This window comes from Sapajus apella, unplaced genomic scaffold (assembly GCF_009761245.1).
Source record: "Sapajus apella isolate SASKATOON/1434 unplaced genomic scaffold, GSC_monkey_1.0 scaffold2, whole genome shotgun sequence".
In the NCBI taxonomy this organism is placed as follows: Eukaryota; Metazoa; Chordata; class Mammalia; order Primates; family Cebidae; genus Sapajus; species Sapajus apella.
The window spans coordinates 8435853-8456597 of NW_022436942.1; the positions used below are offsets into that span (position 1 = coordinate 8435853).

The 20745-nt window shown below is 39.0% G+C and overlaps 1 pseudogene; it reads right to left on the bottom strand.

Annotated features, from left to right (window-relative positions):
- Positions 1-19277: 19277 nt before the first annotated feature.
- On the bottom strand, positions 19278-19608 carry LOC116556670 (annotated as a pseudogene).
- Between the last annotated feature and the right edge of the window lie 1137 nt (positions 19609-20745).

The window sequence follows — 20745 nt, forward strand, 5'->3', positions numbered from 1 at the left end:
ATAATTTTTTAAAATTGGGATAAAGTATGAATTCAGTAGCTTTTATTTCTGGTGTTAGAATCTATTTATTTATTTATTTATTTGAGGTGAATTCGCACTCTGTTGCCCAGGTTGGAGTGCAGCGGCACGATTTCAGCTTACTGCAACCTTCACCTCCAAGATTCAAATGATTCTTCTGCCTCAGCCTCTGGAGTAGCTGGGATTACAGGCACCTGCCTCTATGTCTGGCTAATATTTTTGTATTTTTAGTAGAGATGGAATTTCACTATGTTGGCCAGGCTGGCCTTGAGTTCCTGACCTCAGGTGATATGCCCACCTTGGCCTCCCAAAGTGCTGGGATTACGGGCATGAGCCACTATGCCAGGACTCTAGTGTTGCATTTTACATATTTCCTTGGAGTAGATGTCCTTTTACTTGAGAAGAATTGTTCAAATGGTCTCTTTCAGGTAGATGTGATGTCTAAAGTTACGATTGTTCAGGGGAAAGTATGTAATAGAACTTTTTTCTTATATTGACAAATACTATATTGGGAGACGTAAAAAAACAACCACAGAGATAAAAACAAGAACAATAACCCTCCATGGGTATATTTGCATAAGGTCTGAGGAGACTTCTGGGAAGTAGTGGGTAAAACACTGACACTTGCCTTTTGAAGTTTAATATTATTACTAAAGTATCAATAGATTAAGATGGATCCAATTGAGGTCATTTAACAAAAGATATCAGGTGCTTTAGAGGAGAAACTCACCATAGGAGAAAAGAATTTGGAGTGGTAACCCAAGTCATACACCTCAGGGCATTAGAATGGAACTGAGGAGGCCTTGCTTCAGGAAGCGTTTGGCACAGCATGTAAGCATCTGCAGATAATGTTATCTGTCCTTAAGAGAAGAGGCTTTGGAAAAATGCTGTGTGTATACAGGTATGTGTAGGTGTGATATGGTTTGGCTGTGTCCCCACCCAAATCTCATCTTGAATTGTAGCTCCCATAATTCCCACATGTTGTGGGAGGGATCTGATGGGACATAATTGAATCATGGGGCGGTTTCCCCCATACTGTTCTTGTGGTAGTGAGTAAGTCTCATGAGATCTGATGATTTTATAAGGGGAAAACCCTTTTGCTTGGCCATCATTTTCTGTCTTTGCCGGCCACCATGTAAGACATCCCTCTGCTCTTTCTTCATCTTCTGCCATGATTGTGAGGCTTCCCCAGCCATGTGAAACTGTGTGTCAATTAAATCCTTTTCTTTATAAATTACCCAGTCTTGGGTATGTCTTTATTGGCAACATGAAAACAGACTAATACAAGCTGTGTGTAGACTAGGGACCAAACTCATTGGAGGGGTAATTTAAAAGCCCAGTACAGAAATTTCTTAGGATTTCCATTGCTGTCTAATACTGGGGTGGAACCATTTTCACTTGCTTTTGAAGAAGTGTTGCCAACAGTAATGGCAGTGATGATGAATCAGTGACTTTATTGTCTTTGGAAGGACCTCTAGAAGTTTGTAGTTACATTTTTCCTGGAGTAAGGTAAGAAAGATATAGCAGCATTCAGCCTGGAAAGGAAGAAGTGCAACTTTCTTTATTCACAGATAACATGATTATTTAAATAGAAAACATGATTCAATCTACAAAAAAAATTCATAGAACTAAAAGTGACTTAAGCAAGGTTGCAGAATACAAGATCATACATAAAAATCAATTGTATTTTTTATCTACTAGCAACAAATAAGAAATTGAAATAACCATTTGTGATAGCATGAAAAATATGAAATACATGGAGATTAATCTGATAAAAATACTTGAAAGACCTGTACATGGAAAACTACAAAACACTGGTGAGATAAATTAAAGACCAAAATAGAGAAATACACTGTGTTTTCAGATAGAAAGACTGAATAATAGTATTAATTACTCTGTCTTAATATTGTTAAGATAGCAGTTCTCTCTAAATTAATATATAGATTTAATCCAAGTAAAAATCTGAGCAAGTTTTTTTTCTTGTAGAAATTCACAAACTAATTCTAAAATTTAGATGGAAATGCAAAGGACTTAGAATAGCCCAAACAATTTGAAATGAAAGAACAAAATTGGTGGACTTAAATTACGTGACTTCATGGTATATTATAACACTGTAGTAATCAAGACAGTGTAGTATTGATATCAAGGTAGACAGATCAATGGAACTGAATAAAGAGTTTAGACTGAATAAAGAGTTTAGAAATAGACCCACACATAGCACATATGGTCAATTGATATTTGACAAAGGTATTAAGGCGATTCAGCCTCCCAAAGTGCTAAGATTGCAAGTGTGAGCCACTATGCTCAGCCTAGGCAAAAATTTCTTAGATGCAACATCACAAGCATGAGCCATTAAAAATAGATATATTAGACTTCATTAAAATTAAGAACTTTTGGCTTTTGAAAGACACTGTTAGGAGAATGAAAAGACAAGCCAACAGTGGGAGAAAATATTTGCAAATCACATAGTTGATAAAGCACTTGTATCTAGAATGTATGAAGAACTCTAAAATCTCAATAATAATAATAGTTTAAAATGGGCAAAAGATTAGTGCACTTCAAATGTGATGCTTCATGAAAGAAGCTATAAGAATGGCAAATAAAAACACAAGTCATTCAACATTATTAGTCACTGGGGAAATACAAATTAAAGCAACAGTAATATATCATTACATACCTATTAGAATGTATAAAATTAAAAAAAAAAGATGACTATCCCAAGCATTTGCAAGAATGTGGAACAACTGGAATGCTCATAATCTGCTGGTAGAAATGTAAAGTGGTAAACCACTTTGGCACATTGTTTGGAAGATATTTGAAAAGTATAATATTAATTAATATACTATATGACCCAGCCATTTTATGGCTAGGTATTTATCTAAGAGAAATGAAGACATATGTCCATGCAAAGACTTGTACATGAATAGTGATAGCAGTTTTTTAAAGAACCAAACCTGGAAACAATGCAAATATCTATCAAAAAGGTGAATGAATAAACAAACTATGCTACATCAACACAATGAAATATTATGCATTAGTAAAAAGGGACAAACTATTGATACACCCGACAACATGGATGAATCTCCAAAAATTATGGAGTGTAAGAAGCCAGCCTAAAAAGAGTCTATACTGTATGATTTCATTTATATAAAATTCTGTGCAAACTGAGCTCTAGTGACAGACAGCAGGTCAGCAGTTGCCTGGAGTTGGGGCAGAAGGGAGAGATTCCAAAGGGCATGAGGAAATTTTGGGAGTTGATGGATGTATCCATTATCTTGATTGTGGTGATGGTTTCATGGCCGTATACATATGTCACAACTTATCAGATTTTATACTTTCTCTTTTTTTTTTTTTCTTTTTGAGATGGAGTCTTGTTCTGTTGCTCAGGCTGGAGTGCAGTGGCTTGATCTTTGCTCACTGCAGCCTCTGCCTCTCGGTTTCAAGTGATTCTCCCACCTCAGCTTCCCAAGGAGCTGGTACTACAGGCACGTGATACCACACCCAGCTAAGTTTTGTATTTTTAGTAGAGATGAAGTTTTGCCATGTTGGCCAGGCTGGTCTCAAACTCCTGACCTCAAGCAATGTGCCAACCTCAGCCTCCCAAAGTGTTGGATTACAGGCGTGAGCCACCACCACCATGCTTCACCCAGATTTTACACTTTAAACAGTTAATTTTATGTCAGTTATGTTTCAATAAAGTGGTGTAAAAAAGAGATATTGTAAAGATGTAAAAATAGGTAAAGTGTGAAATATTGGTTATACCTACTGAATCTGCATTTCTCCAACTGATAACCTTCAAATCCTTAGAGCTGGTCTCAGCCTGATATTCCAGCTATATCTCTCAGTGACATCTTAAATTCCAGTTAGAGGAGACTGTTTCCTGAACAGTCTTGTGCATTTTTCTTGTGATTTTGTCAGCCTGACATGAACTGCCCACCATCTACTCATCCCCTCGCCAGATGAGATCTGAACTCGCACAATGCTTTTATCTTTCTTTACAGTACTCATCACTCTGTGTTACAGCTTACAAACACGTTTCTTACCTCCCCTATAAGCTGAGAGATTCTTAAAGGTAGTGGCCCATATATTTATTATTTATCCCAGTACCACAATGACTTCTTAGAGAATGTCTTGTAAGTAGTAATGATAAATACGTGTAACTGAAGATTTTTTAATACTGCCCCAAAGGATTGAAAATGTTTCACTGTATTTAAAAATATAAATCTTTCCTAACTGTAGTGCATGCAATCTTCATTCACATAAGACTGGGTGAGTATTTCTCTTATATTTAGGTTTCTTGATGTCTTAAACTGTCATAAATATCTTTTGTTTATGATCTCTAGAGATATTTCTCATTACTAAGTATCAGTAGCTGTTCTTTGTAGTAGATTTGCAATTGCTTAATGATCACTCATAATGCAGCAGTCCCCAGGCTTTTCGGCATCAGGAACCAGTTTTGTGGAAGACAAGATTTCCATGAAATGTTGGGGTAGCAGAAGGGTTGTGGGATGAAACTGTTCCACCTCAGACCATCAGGTATTAGTTAGATTCTTAAGGAGTGCACACTCTAGATCCCTTGTGTATGCAGTTCACAATGAACTTCGTGTTCTGATGAGAATCCAATGCCACCGCTGATGTGATAGGAGGCAGAGCCCAGGCTGTAATGCTAGCTCATCCACTGCTCACCTCCTGCTGTGTGGCCTGGTTCCTAACAGGCCACGGGCTGGACCCATCTTACAATGTGTACACTCACATTTTGAGCAAAATGGCATAGGTCATAACACCTATATAATAGGGAAAAAAAACAAAATTCTGTTTCCAAAATATTTCTTTGTATTTTTTGACCCCATAGTGAAATAATGAAACTCAATCCCTGTCTAAGAAATAGTTTGAGATAAGATCTAAGAATAATTTTGTTGCAGAGTTAAGGTGAACAAGAAACTAGGTGAAAAGGAGAGCTTTATTTCAGCTTCATATATCTGACACAATTGGGAAATTGGATAAAAAGGAATTTAGGAAATTGTACTGAATGAAAATGTACTGATGTCTTGTATTTGTTCTGATGTAAAAGCATCTATTTCCCTCACACAGAGATGGACACATAATGGTCTCAAATCTAATGGAAGTCATTTCCAAGGGTATTATAGTTCTGAAATCAGTTTGTTGAGGATTCTAGGTCTAATTTCACATGATTAAACTCTGAAATCACAGAAGCCTTTTCTAAAGCAATACTTGAGCCTCTGAATGGGCTTATGGTGCACCTCAAGCATAGGTTTGTTGTGTACAAAGTTTGAAGGGCTTGTTTGCAATACAACAAGCCCTCCAATGCAAAACATTCAGATCCTACTCTGTATAACAACTGATGCTATGTCTTAGCTCTTGCCTTTCTCATGGGCTAGATTTCTTCCTTTGCCTAGTGTAAGAGCTCGGCTTGAGTGATGAAGTGACAGTCACTGAAAGTTTCTAAAGCAGGTATCAGGGTTCGCAGGTAGACCTGGGTTTGATTCCTAATTCTACTATTAGTTCTGTGGCTCTGATCTAGTCATTTAGCCTTCTGAGCCTTAATTTCTTCCTCTGCAAAAAGGGTCCCATGCATGTTAAGACCACAGCATGGTGCCTGGCACAGAAAGCACACATCAATATACTCAAGCTATTAATATTATTAACAGAAATATCTTAGTCTTCAAGAAAGTAGCCCCCTTTGCTTTTTATGCATGAGTCGCAAGTTGGGGGTTACTTATTCACATTGTTATTATAAGATAGCTTTTCTGTGCTAATTTAAAAAACCTGATAGTGTGGATATGGACAATTTTCTTAGAAACAGCTCTGGAGAATTTGGTGGTTGTGTATCTAGTGTTAAAAAGCCAGCCCAGCTTTACCACAAAGACACAAATATCAGTGGCTCCAAATAGATACACAGATGGCCTTATGGAGCCCCAGATATTGTCTTACTCAGTTCACTGTGGGCAGGAAGAAGACCTATTTTTAAGGAGAGTGAAGACAACTTTAAGTGGTTAAAAATAGGCTGCTTCTCCATCCTCTCTCTGCTACTTTCATCCTCCATGTTTCCGACTATCCCCATTTTCCCTAAATTCCTCTTATCATCTCTTTACATGTTTCCCTCCTCCTTTTCTATTCTGGAAATGGTACGTATTATGAAAGAGCAAATACTTGACACCATCCCCAGAAAGTCAATGATGGGGATAATGCATTTTTAATCCCGAACACCTGGCCTCCTTTTATTTGCCCGCCAGAATGAGGTTTCTTGATTATTCAAAAAAGTCCTCTTAACGCTGGTGCTCACAAATGAGTAAAAAGGTTAATAAATTTCAGATCTGCTTGGTAATCCAGGGAGATAGAAGTCTGCAAACAGAGATTTTTCTTTTCAGGTTGAATCTGACATTCTGAAAAGCTACCCATCTCTTCTCATACTCAAAGTATTTACCCAGGCTTTAAACACTGGGTAGCAAGAGTGTGGTGAAGGAGCTAACTTTAATCGTGGGACCATTTTGCAGACTCTCATGCACATTATCTCATTTAATTTTCACGAGAATTCCTTGAGGAAAGCATCATCGTTCCCATATATCATAAGTGAGGACAGGAGGGGGCTTTGACATACCCTGTCACAGAGAGGCCCACACTGGCGCAGTTTCATTAAGCCCTAGTGATCCCTTGTAAAATTTAGTCATCCTCTGCAGCTGACCTCCCTCATCCACACAGTGGTATCATGCTGCAGTACTTTGATACAAGTGCCTCTTTGCCACTGTGCAATGCCAGTTATGGCAAGAAATAGCTCCCATTTCCAGCCACCTTCTGTGGCCAGCCAATTCATGAGACCATGGCCAAGTGTGGACTCCATCTTCCTAGGAGATGAGACAGTGGAACTGATAGCCCCTCCCTCAGCAGAACAAATACAACATCTGTCTCCTCAAAGCTATTTCCTCTGCTCTGGTTATATAGAGCTAGGCATACAAATGTCTTTACGTTGGCTGGGGCAGTGGAGATGGTGGAGGATGATAGCGGGAGGTAAGGAGAATTTTCTGAACTGGTACCTCTCAGTAAACCCTGCCTGGCTGTGGAAGGGGTACCTGGTGGTTTTGATCTTCGGTTATAATTCTGGGACAACAAGTGCATCATTTACACATGGACTATCAAATTTAGCTCTTATAACAACCCTACGAGGAAGGTTTGTTTGTGTGATATAGTAATTACATACATGGGCTTGGGCTTTAATTACAGCTCTTACATCACTGATGTGAAGTTCAAACATGACCACTTGTCTGTGTGACTTTCAGCTCTTTGTGTCTGTTTCCTCTCTGTATGATGGCAAGAAGGATAGTACCTGCCTTATGCTATTGTGAACAGGAAAAGAGATAACCTACATGTTAGTAAATGCTGTGTAAGTGTTTGCTATTGTTATCTTTGTTTTTCAGATGAGGAAACTAACACTCAGATAGGTTCATAGTGGCTGAAGGTCACATAGCTAATATGTGCCTCTAAAACCCATACTCTTAACCATTCTTTCATGGTGGCATTAGTCTTTTCCACATTCTGGTGCACACAGAAAAAAATGTGTGGTTATAATAACGATATTATTCATACACAACATTGGGGAGAATGAATAGGATAGCTCAAGCCTTAAGGTAACTGGTCTGGGAGGCCCTGACTATCCCAGGCTTGATTTACTGACACTCTGATTTACTGACACTCTTGGCTGTACTGGAGCAGAGAACAGGACCCGCTTCTCCAGGCCAATAGTGTTAGGTAAGTCTTCCTGGAGTAGACGATGTCTTAGGTGTGGCTGAAAGATTAGTAAAATTTAGTAGCAAAAGCAGAGGATGAGAATAGGGGAGTGTGGAAGTCGTCTTAATTTTCTCCTCTGGAAAATGGAGATCATGGTAATACCTGTTTCACAGGTTAAAAATGAAATAAAGGAACATACATGGAAAAGGCTTTGTAAGATGTGATGTCAAAGTTAGCTGTTACTATTCTTGAGGAAAATGAATGAAATATTTAAAACTGTAAAAGTAAAGAGGGCATAGTGGTTGCAGAGGCACAACACTTCTACCTTTCACTTGGGGAAAGTTTACAGCTTTAATAGGACTCATATCCTTTCATTCATCCATTCTTAACCAAATAAAAGTTAGCTTTCTCCAACATTTATTATGAGGCTTAACCTATTTTCACCAATAACTGAAGCAAGTAGGAATAAGATCAAGAATCTTAGAATCTCAAGCCAGGTGTGTTCTGAAGTCCATAGCAGTATGGCCATATCTGGGGAAATGGCATGCCAGCCCATTTCTATGTGATGGTCCTAGGGCTTCTTGGGTGAGGACTTGTCCAGAGGGGCAGGGGACCTAGGCAGAAGCAGCTGGATCCCAAAACAAAACTTCAATCATTGGAGGGAAAAGGTTTGGGTTTGTCACTCAGGTTGTCTCTGGCTCAGGGAGTGACATCTGCATCCTGTGGAGGGAGCACGGGAAAGTTGTAAAACTTGTACTGACAGTGTTGTCCCTCCCTCAGGTCCAAGGACATCTGCCTTGGACCTCTTGTCCTAAGCTAGAGTAAACCAAGAAAGAAGAAGGGAAGAGAGACCTTCCTTCCAATTATGCAATACAACACAGAGAAACCTTGCCATTCTGAGGGCTCCATGGCATCAGCTGTGGCAGGAGATATCAGCGCCTGCTGGACATGGTGGCAGCCAAAGGTTGGAGGCCACTGAAGAAGAGAGAATAGCAGGTTCCCTGTGGGTGATAATCAGACTGATTTATGGAGATAATTCATACATTGATTAAGGGCAAAAAGTAGGAAAACATGGGTTTACATGGAAAAAGGCAAAAATAGTTAAACCTTGGAACTTTTCCTAAGTCTTCATAGCCAGTTGATTTCTGTACCCTTCAGCTACATACATGTTGAAATCCAAGATGAGCTCTGTAGACTAATTCATCACAAAATATTATTGATTTTAAGAATTTTTTTAAAAGACAGTTCATTTAAAATTTGTCCAGCTTTGACATTTTCTTTTTTAAGTTTGCTGTATAATTCAAGTTGAGTAATTTACACAAATGCATCAATATTTTAAAAGCTACCAATCTTACACATGCAAAAAACAAGGCTTACAATCTTCAGGAATCTTTAATGTAACATTCATTATATATGAGCTCTCAAAGGAGAAACTTACGTTGTTCAGAATCCTAAGTGCTACACAATGGCGGCTTTGGGAAACTTAAATACCACACATTTGCTTTGTAAAACCATCATTGAATGACTTTAGCTGCATAACCCTGAAAGTCATCGTGACTGTTTTGTCTTTAATAATCTGGACCAAGCAAAAAGAGAGATGTTTCTATGATGCAACATTCTTGTGGTTATAGTTTTAACAAGACATACTCCTTGAAATTTGACTCTGATGCTGGAATGCTCATCAATTCTTGGAGAAGCTGACTCATTCTTTGTGGTAAACTCAAAAGTTACCTTTTCTGTGAACTTGTCCTCCAAACCTTGAGCAAGATTAATTGCTCCCATGGAGCTTGGTAACATGCCTTTGTCATGGCACCATTATTACATAGTATCTTAGCTAATCATGAGTTTGTTTACCTAATAAACTATTAACTTCTTGGGGTCAGGAATGGTTCTCGGCACAGGAGGCACCTAGTAGCTGTTTGTGGAATTAAAGTATGTATCTATCATCAGTAGATACTACATGTAAAATATGGATGGATTTGTACACTTGTAAAAACCAAGAGAAAAAAATGTTCAAGGAGCTGTTGCCATCCAGGTGTAGGACAGAAAAACAAATTTTGCGATGTTGTCATCTTAAAATCTTTTTTAACTGGGGAGATTCAAGAGAAGTCAAGAATATTTTGAGGTGAATGAGTTAGTGAGTAAATGAAAGATTTCCTTTATCTAGCGTATACTTGATTTATACCTACATTTAAAGCTATCATTCAGGGGAGGGAAGGGGATGGGTCTGATGTTTGTTGAATGGCTTCTGCCTACTAGGCTCCATACTAGGAAGTTTCCATTACAGGATTTCACTTTAGGTGCAACCATCCTGCTGGTTGGGTTCTATGAGTCCTTTATGTCAAATGGAGAAACAGAAACTGCAAATTATTCAACTTGTATTTTCAGAGAGATTTAGTAGTGTGAATAAAGTCATTCAGCTATTAAGTGCCTGGACCAGAATTCTAACTCAAGTCTGAAAAAAAGTCTTAGAGTATGCCTATATGTGTTGGGAAAAAAGGGAGAATTCAGCAGTTATTATAACAAATGAGGGGCAGCCTTCAGCTTGTAGTTTACACTTAGCCTCTTAAATACATATCTAAGGAGAAGGGGATGGTGGGGTGGAGCTTGGATTAGGCAGGATATATGGTGGTTAAGCAAGTGGACTGAGGGTCAGACAACCTGTGTACAGAGCCTGGTTCTGCCTCCATTTAGTTGTGTGACCTTGAGCAAATTATTTAACTTCCTTGAGCTTCAGTTTCTTTAACTGAAAAATTAATGGAGGGGAATAATTATCATTTCTATTTCACTGGATGCTGTTAGAATGAAATGAAAGAGTGCACATAAACACTTAGCCGAGTGCCTGGCACACACTAATGCTCAAGACCTTATTATCATAATCCAATGCTCCACATTTACTACTCAGAGTCAACAGATAATTGCTTATCTTCCTACTTTCTTAATGTTTAGTAGATGCAATGTTAAAGTGGAGAACAAGTTCACTCAATGGACCTGCAGCCAGAATATTGGGTTTGGAAGCATTCGATCAGTTTGGTGGCTGATTCAGCTTCGTAATCTTGTCTGGACATGTTGCTTGGTTTCTCTGGACTCAGTTTTCTTTTCTGTAAAGTAGTTACCAAAACTATACCTATCTTACAGAATTCTTGCCAGGCAAGAATTGCTAAGACAAGGAGTACACAAAAGTGCATTTAACCCAGTCTAAGAGAGTCAGGGGGATCTCCTGGAAGGGAATGAAGCCCAAGTGGACACCTAAAAAGAAAAGAACCATGTCAACTACGATATACACTTTTGTCAATAATACATTATCATTTTAATAATGTAAGTATATATAACTGACATTTAAAATTATTTCAGACTGTATTTCTCATTTTACTGTTTTTTCTTTCTGATATAACCATTCAATTTCATTAAGTTTTAAGAAGAGAAGTGCTGTGATATTTTTGGTAGATTGTAATTATCTCCAAAATTTGTTCCATCATTTTCCTAAAGATGTTTCTAGTAAAACATTGGTCTTCTGCAATGTCTTCAATCATCAACTGTGTGAACTGAGAGCTAAAAGAAATATAGACTGAAACTCTTGCTTTCATATTGAATGAGATAAAGGCATGAGCTGAGAGAGAGAGGGAGAGAGAGAAAAACATATGTATACATCTTGGATGTGATCCTGAGTTATTCCCTGGATATAAATAAGACACTTTGAAAGGCACATTAACTTTTTGAGGTCACTGGGGTTTTCATTAGAATGCTGGACTATAAATAGTTCCCAGGTGATGTAAAGGAAATGATGCACCATTCCTTCTCACCCTGGAGTTCTTAGCGCTCTGGAGAACAACATTTACTTGCAAGTGTTTAGCTCACTGTGTGCTGGTATTGTTTATAAGGTCAAATTTTGGATTTACCCTTGGGATTAAAAAAGAAAAACAAACAAGGGAATCTTTGTGAACATTTTATTTCTTAAGGAAAATAATTTTACATGGAATTTACCTAGTGTACCACAAAAAAATTCTTAACAGAGTATCTAGCACAGTGTAAAAATACATTTCCCTTGAGTTGCTTAAATGTCATCATGTTTGGTACAAAATAGGAAATACTTCATTTTTCAAATTACCTTGCCAGAGTTTCTCTGCTATGGTCTCATACATAACAGTGACATCTTTATAAAAAAGGATAATTGAGGAATTACCTAGTGAATTCAAACAACAGTGTCATACATAAGTGACAATTCAGAAAGTGTTTTATCTTTTATTTTTAAATTATTTATTTATTATTATTATTTGTTAAGAAACAGAGCAAGACTCTGTTGCTCATTCTGGAATGCAGTGGCCTGATCATAGGTCACTTGCAGTCTCGAATTCCTGGGCTCAAGTGATCCTCCCACCTTCGCCTCCTGGGTAGCTGGGACTACAGGCATGTGCCACCATGCCTGGTTAATTTTTAAAAATTTTTTGTGGACTTGAGGTGTGGCTGTTGCCCAGCTTGGTCGAAAACTGCTGCTCTCAGCTGATCCATCTGCCTTGGCCTCCCAAAGTGTTACAATTATAGTGAGCCACTGTTCCTGGCCTGTTTTGTTATCTTATTAGAGCAAGATTATCTGTCTAAAGAATTAAAAAATTACCTATACTTGTTTCAGTGTATTTTGTCTGAAGTATTTCTGGGAGATGCATTGAACAGGCCACACTGGGATGGAGTGGATTTGCTAGAATAGTGAGATCTGGCACATGATTGATCATGTCAGGTTTCTCCTGGACTATAACTGCTTGAGGGCACAGACTGTATCTTATTTATCTTTGAATCCCTCTGGTGTCTTGAGTATAGTAGGCATTCTCTAAATAGTTATCAAGTTGATTGAAATTCATTTTGTTATGAAAATAATTTCTGGGCCTCCTGGGAATCAGACCGTCCTTGAAAAATATATTCCTCAGTCCTCATTATTACATTTGGTTTAGTTTCTTGTGGGGACCCATGTATGTTATTGAAGCATGAAATATATTTGTAATAGGAAAATATGGATGTGACAAGAAAAGCAGCAGCAAAAATTGGGCAACCTTTGGTAAATATGGATAAAATCGATGCAGACCTGTCTGACCTAATAGAATTCGTACATATTAAAAGTTTGTGGAAACTTTTTGCACAGTTATTATACATTATACAGTTTATCTTACTTTTCTGTTTTGACAGTTTTATTAAGTAAGCCAGAAAATGAGGTGAGGAGATGCTGGTCTCTCTTTCTCCATCTCTCTTTCTTTCTCTCTCTCTCTCTCTCGTGTGTGTGTGTGTGTGTGTGTGTGTGTGTGTGTGTGTGTGTGTGTGTAAATAAGAAGTCAATACAATTTCAGTTCAATAAGATAAGCCCTGGTTAGGAAGATAATGACCATTAATTGAGAGACTAATATGTACCAGGCAGTCTTTAAATATATTAACATAGCTAATGCATACAACAACCCTATGAGGTAACTGTTATTTCCATTTTTAAAGTTAATAAGCTGATGTTCAGGGACGTTTAATAATTTTCTCAAGCTCACATAGTAAGTGGCAGAGCTGGGATTCGCACTCAAAACTCTTTGACTAATGAATCAGTATTCTTTCCCTGTATTGTGCTTGGTACAGAGAAGGCACCCACGCACACTTATTCTTAGCAGTGTCAAAACATCTTTTTCTTTTGGGCACCATTTGTCTGTAATTATTACCTGTAGAATCTTTCTTTGAGCCTTAAAGCCAGATTAAGGCTTTGCTTATGTACAGCAGTAAAATAGTCCAATCTTAGCTTCCAGTACTAGTGACATTTCCTGGAAAGTCAGTGATTGCACAAAAGTGAGTCACCTTGAATAAAAGAAAAAAAGTGAAATGAGAGTGTTTAAATAAGTAAATAATAAAAAGTGAAATAATATTTTCATGTGTTTCCTTCTACTCAGAATTCAAATTGCTCAGTTAGTTGCATTAGGAAAAGACAAAGGATTAAACACACCTTCATATATTTTTTGAGACAAAGTCTGGCTTTGTCGCTCAGGCTGGAGTGCAGTGGTGCAATCACAGCTCACTGCAACCTTCATCTCCCAGGCTCAGGCCATCGTCCCACCTCAGCCTCCTGATAACTGGGACTAGAGGTGTGCACCACCATGCCCATGTCCAGCTAATTTTTGTATTTTTAGTAGAGATGGGGTTTTGCCAGGTTGCCCAGGCAGGTCTTGAACTCCTGACCTCAAGTGACCTGCCCGCTTTGGCCTCCCAAAGTGCTGAGATTACAGGTGTGAGCCACCACACCTGCCCGCACTTTTTAAACTATTGAATTAGTATCCTAGAATTTTTCCTTTCAGGTAGTAATAAAGAAGCCCTGTGGAAGAGCTGCAGGTAGAAGAGACTGAGAAGGATTCTGTGTTTAATGAGTTGATACAGGAGTCAAGGTGGTATTTTGTCTGGGGAGGAGAGTGGCAATGTAAGAGAAGCATTAGCTAGTTTCTAGTCAATCTTCTTTCCTACCCACACAGGATAATTACAAAGTTAAAATTAAAAGACAATTTACCTATCTGAGTGTTTTGTTCCAGTGCTGTCACATTCAGAAGCAGTTAAAATAGCAGACAATGAAACCCTGGTCTGTTGAGAGCTAAACACCTGTTTCTTTGTTGTACTATGTACCAGGTAAATTGGTGATCAAAAGAAGCACAGTTCCTGACCTCATGGAGCTTACAGTCAAGACATGGAAAGATAATATTTTCATATAATAGTATGTGAGAACTTTCAAAGAGACATTGCAGTCAAGGAAAATTAAGCAACTCTGAGGGTGAAAACTTGCCTCCAAAAGGCCCCTGGAGTCAGGCTATGGCTAGGACTTTCAGAGGGACTGTGGGAAGGCAAGATAATTGAAGGAAAAATAAGGGCTCCAGTACAATTTTCAACTAGTTTAAGGTATTGACATCAGCAAGAGATTGCACTGCCCCTAACTGGGGTTACTGGTGTTATTAAGTAAAACAGACTACCTGGACATTAAAAACTCTGACTGGAGTGGATACTATAGTGGTTTAATGCAAACTACCTTCTATTCATTGGTGGCTTGAGGTAGGTATATCTGAACTCTAGCAGCTGATCGCATCCACTTTCTGTGAAAAGATTTTCATCATAATTTTTTAAAAGTTATTTATGTAAAAGTAACATCATATACAATTAATCATTTTACAGTGAACATTTCAGTGGCATTGAGTGCATTCATAATCTGTGCAACCATCACTTCTATTTAGTTCCATAACATATTCATCACTCCAAAAGGGAGCCCCATACCTATTAAGTAGTTGTTTCCCATCCCCCTCTCCCTCTGTGCTTCATATCTACAAAACTGTGTTCTTACTTCTGCTGGATACTTAATATAAATGGCATTATACAATAGGTAACCTTTTGTGTCTTGCTTTTTTCACTTAGCATAATGCTTCTGAGGTTCATCCATGTTGTAGCATGTATCAGGACTTCATTCCTTTTTATGGCTGAATAATATTCCATTATATGTATACACCAAATCTTGTTTATTTATTCATTAATTGGCAGACAATTGAACTGTATCTCCCTATTAGTTATTGTGAACAGTGCTGCTGTGTACATGGGTATACAGTACATGTACTTGTTTGAACACCTGTTTTTAATTCTTTTGATACTATACCTAGGAGGGAAATTGCTAAGTCATATGGTAATTCTATGTTGAATGTTCTGAGTAACGCCAAACTATTTTCTGCGGTGGCCGAATGACTTTACCTTCTCATAGTGTATGAGAGTTTCAGTTTCTCCATATCCTCCCCAACACTTTGTTTTTTGTTTTTTTGATAGCCGTCCTTGCGGGTGTGAAGTGGTGCTTCATTGTGGTTTCAATTTACATTTCCTGAGTGACTAATGATGAGCATCTTCCCATGTGCTTATTGGCCATTTGTGCATGTTCTTCGGAAACATATCTATTCAAGCCCTTGGGCCATTAAAAAAATCAGGTTGTGTTTTTTTGTATTGAGTTGTCAAAATAATTTATGAGCCGTGTTATATTCAGACCCAACACCCAGAGCAGTCTTAGTGATGGGCTTGTTGGGAAGACGTGGGCAGGGAGAGGAGAAAGCAGAGAACACAGGAGAGGTGAAATTTCATGTGTGGATGAAAGGGGGTGACGTCAAGATTCACCTTCCCTCATAACTCAGAAGAGGAAGTGCTGACTCTGGCATGTCACTTTGATGATTTTGCCTTCCTAAAATCTGTGATCTCAATTTCATTCTCACCATCAATGTCAGGCTCAGTAGTAAAGAACTACTAATTTTGAGTGCACTGCACACAAATTATCCTCCTTAAGCTTCATAGTCATGCTGGTTGGTGCTATTATTTTAATTTTACGGATTACAAAAATTGAAGCTTGGGGGCATTATATAACTGGTTCAAAATCACAAGCAGGGCCGGGCGTGGTGGCTCATGTCTGTAATCCTAACACTTTTGGAGATTGAGACAGGTGAATCACTTGAGGTCAGAAGTTCAAGATCAACCTGGCCAACTTGGTGAAACCCTGTCTCTACTAAAATATAAAAAATTAGCCAGGCATGGTTGTGCACACCTGTAGTTCCAGCTACTTGGGAGGCTGAGGCAGGAGAATCACTTGAGCACGGGAGGTGGAGGTTGCAGTGAGCTGAGATGGGACCACTGCACTGCAGCCTGGGGAACAGAACAAGACTCCTTCTCAAAAAAAAAAAAAAAAAAAAAAATCACAACTAGACAGGGGTTGAATGAGTAGGAACTCCTTCCTCCCAGATCCATGCCCTTTCTCGGTTACTCCATGGATGGCTTGTCACTTGTCTCATTACTGCAGCCTCCTAACCTTTCTCCCTTTCTTCAGCACCACCTTCTTCAGTCAGTCCTCTGCACTGCTGACACTGGCATGTTTTCTTAAATGTAAATCTTATCATGCTACATCTCTGCTTGAAGCCTTCATGGCTTGTCATCCGTCAAGATCCACTGTCTTCTCTTTCCAGTTACCTTCTTCTGCTTCCCTCATTTGTGCCCTACTTTACAGTCCTGTCAACTACTCCCAGTTTCTGGAATCTGTCAAGCTGCTTCATAACCTCGTGCTCAAACATGGTGTTCCCTTTGCCTGGAATGTATTAAAGGTCCCTCCCCACCCGGCAGTACATTATGATCCTTTCCCCATGCCATAAAATGCATAAATATTGGCAAATGAGGTAGTCGGAGGGAAAGAAACAGAGGAAGCTGTCATTATTTACATACTTCACCTTGACTACCTGGAATATCTGAGAGAATTAACTGAAAAACAGAGAAGAAAGTAGTCAGATATAAGATGTTTAAAAATCAGTAGGTCTCCTAATCACCACCAGTAACCAATTAGAAAATGTAAAGGAAAAAAGATCTTATTCATAATAGCATCAAAAATGATAAAATATCAGAAACAATAAAAATATGTAAATCCACATTAAAAAAAAAAGTTCTAAAATGCTGTGGAAAGATGGAAAAAAGAACACCCGAGTCCGTGAAAATATACTCCCTGTTTCTGCACAGAAAGTTTAACGTGGCAGCTATGATCCTAAAGCTTGAGTTTGAATGCCATTTCTACTCATTCCTTCCTCGATCATCTCAGGGAAGTGGCTTTACTTCTCTAAGGTTTAGCTTCCTTGTTTGTAAAATGAGAGTAATATTATTAGTTAACTCGTGTGTCAAGTATGAGAATTAAAGAAAATGATCTGTTTAGAACACTCAGCCCAGTTCCAGGCACATAGTAAATACTTAATAAGTTATCTATTGTAGTAAAGATTCCAATTATCTTTAAGATGATCTGTGCATTTAATGCAATCCCAGTTGAGGATTTGTTTCTGTGGGTGATTATCATTTTATTGGGAGATTAGAGAGTATTGGTTTTTCATTTCATGTTTTTTAGAGTCATGTGTGTTCTGAGTTGCAAATATCTCACAACAGAGGTGTTTTGATTTTGTTTTTTCCTGGTGTTTTCCTGGTCCACCTCTCTTTCTTTCTTGGCTTTTTTCCCTTCTTTATCTATTATCCTTTAGTTGTACTATAGCATACGTAGAAAAGCCTACAGTAAGTGTACTGCTATCCTAGTCAAGAAATAGCACATTACTTGCACCCTAGAAATCCCCCCTTGTGCCTCTTCCTAATAACTACCCCTCCCTCTCCTTCAAGTTAATTTTTTTAGCACATTCTAACACTTTATTGTAAATTAGTTGTGTACATCAATGAAATCAGATCAAAGTAAAAGCGTTGTTTTCACAAAATAAAATCCTGATAGCTGTGCTATCTTCTTACATAACTTAATAAAACCCAGGATGTTCCTGATTTTGGTATCAAAAAGCTTGAGTGTCCAGAAATAGCTCCATACAAATAATAATCATAGCATCTAAAATAGCCATCATTGTTTTGGGTTGATTCCAAAATCCTGGGAATATCTCTTAAAATATAAGTACCTTATATTGGCTGCAGTGCTGGTGGGAGGGAATGAAGGGGGTACACATGGAGCTAATTATAACAGGAGCTGGGCAGAGGGAAAAGGCTCCTCTAGGGCGGGGCACATAAGGGGATGGGGGCTGGAGATTCTGAAAGCTGGGCAGGAAACTCAGTCACCCAGCATTTTCCAGCACTGCTTGAGTGTCAAAGCTAGTAGAGACAGAGACTCCAGTGTGAAAAGATGCCCATCACCCCAACTCTCTTGACATTGCCCAAAGATGGCAAAGCCCACTTCCAGATTATATCGGTACAGAGATTCCACAGATAAGTTTCTGGAAAGGTCTCCCTATGCCCCCACCCCTTTCTCCCTCTTACCTCTCTCCCGCCAGCTATCACCAGCTATACTCAGTTCCCTTCCAACTAAGAAAATGTGAAGGAGTAGCACTTTAAAGAAAATAACTTTGGCCAGACGCCATGGATCATGCCTGTAATTCCAGCAATTTGGGAGGCTGAGGCGGGCGGATCACAAGAGACCATCCTGGCCAACATGGCGAAACCCTGTCTCTACTAAAAATACAAAAATTAGCCGGGCATGGCGGTGTGTGCCTGTAATCCCAGCTACTCGGGAGGCTGAGGCAGGAGAATCCCTTTAACCCAGGAGGCAGAGGTTGCCGTGAGCTGAGATTTCGCCACTGTACTCCAGGCTGGGCAACAGTGCAAGACTCTGTCTCAAAAAGAAAAAAAAAAAAAGAAAATAACTTTGAGTCAATGTGCTGCTGGCCCCTTGGATTCATGACAGGGTGCCCTTTGCTTGGTTTGACCTGAGAGGCACTGGCAAAGTCTGTTCTGCTCCCAGTGTCTCCCTCACCACCTTTAAGGCATCATCAGCAATTAGATTCCCTGGTTCTTCAAAGCTTCTCAGCACCCAGCATAACACCTGTATATCTGTGGAAGCTTTACTGCTCACAAACAGCTTTCACTTCCAGGAAGTCGTGTGGTTCTCACAACTCTATGAGATAGGAAGGGATGAGTTAGGAAGGGCAGGGATCATCTTCATTTGAAAGACAGGGAACCTGGAGTTAGGTTCCTCCACCAAATTCACACAGCTGGCCAGCAGCAGAATCAAAACCAGAACTCAGGTCCACACTCCACAGTCCTTCCCACTGCTTTTCTGAGCACAGGGAAGAGGCTAGGGGAAGGGACTCCTGTCCTCATCCCTCACCTGGCCCTCTTGGGAGGCTGGTGGACAGCCCCACTGAAGACCTGATGGGTCTGCATGAGATAGATGATGACTGCAGTGCCTGGGCATAGCAACGAGGACGTCATGATGACGATGGCCAGGATGCTGAAGACAGTGACCTAGACATCCAGGGTGTGCTTGAGAAGCACAACTTCCATGGGGCCTTGGCTGGCTGCATCCATGTTGCTTCACGCCCGGATTGCAGATCACGAAGCGTCTGTGGAAGGTTCTGGGGCAGGGATGGCTCTGCACTTCTCAAGGTTCCCAGGACCCCATGGACTCATCCAAGTCCCCTTAACTGGTTTTTAACACCGTTACCTTCTTTTGGACTTTATATAAATCATATGTAAATTCAATGTGGGCTGGGTGCAGTGGCTCATCCCTGTAATCCCAGCACTTTGGGAGGCAGAGGAGGGCAGATCACAAGGTCAAGAGATCGAGACCATCTGGCCAACATGGTGAAACCCTATCTCCAATAAAAACACAAAAATTAGCTGGGCATGGTGGTGCACACCTGTAGTCCCAGCTTCTTGGGAGGCTGAGGCAGGAGAATAGCTTGAACCTGGTGGGCGGAGATCGCCCACTGCACTCCAGCCTGGTGACTGAGCAAGACTCCGTCTCAAAATAATAAATAAATAAATAAATGCAGTGTTTGTTTGTTTGTTTGTTTCTGGCATCTTTTCCTAAACATTATGTTTGTGAGATTAAGTCATGTTATGTATGTGACTGCACTTTTATTTTTATTACTGTATTTATCCTTTCTATTACTGTTGTAAATTCGGGTCATTCTCAATTTTAGGGTATTACTAATCATCTTGCTAGCTTTGTACATGTCTATTGATGTATGTGCATATGTATTTCTTTTGGATATATGTCTGAGAATAGAACTGTTCATGGAGGCAGAGATGAAAGTTCTGGTTGTTCCATATCCTAATATTGACAACACTTGATATTGTCAATAGTATTAATTTAAGCAATTCTATTGGGTGTGTGGTGTTATTCCATTGTGATTTTATTTTGCATTTCCCTGTTGTCATTGAGCAGCACTTTTTCAAATGCATTTTGGGCATTTGGGTATCCTGTCTTGTGAAATGTCTGTTCAAGTCTTTTGTCTATTTTTAACAAATTGGGTTATCTGGTTTTTTCTTTAATTTATAGGAGTCATTTATGTATTCTGGATATGAATTCTCTGTCTGATACAGGTATTATAAATATCTTCTCCCAGTTTGTGGTTTGCCTTTTTACCATCTTAATAATATATATATATATATATATATATATATATATTTTTTTTTTTTTTTTTTTTTTTTTTTTTTTTT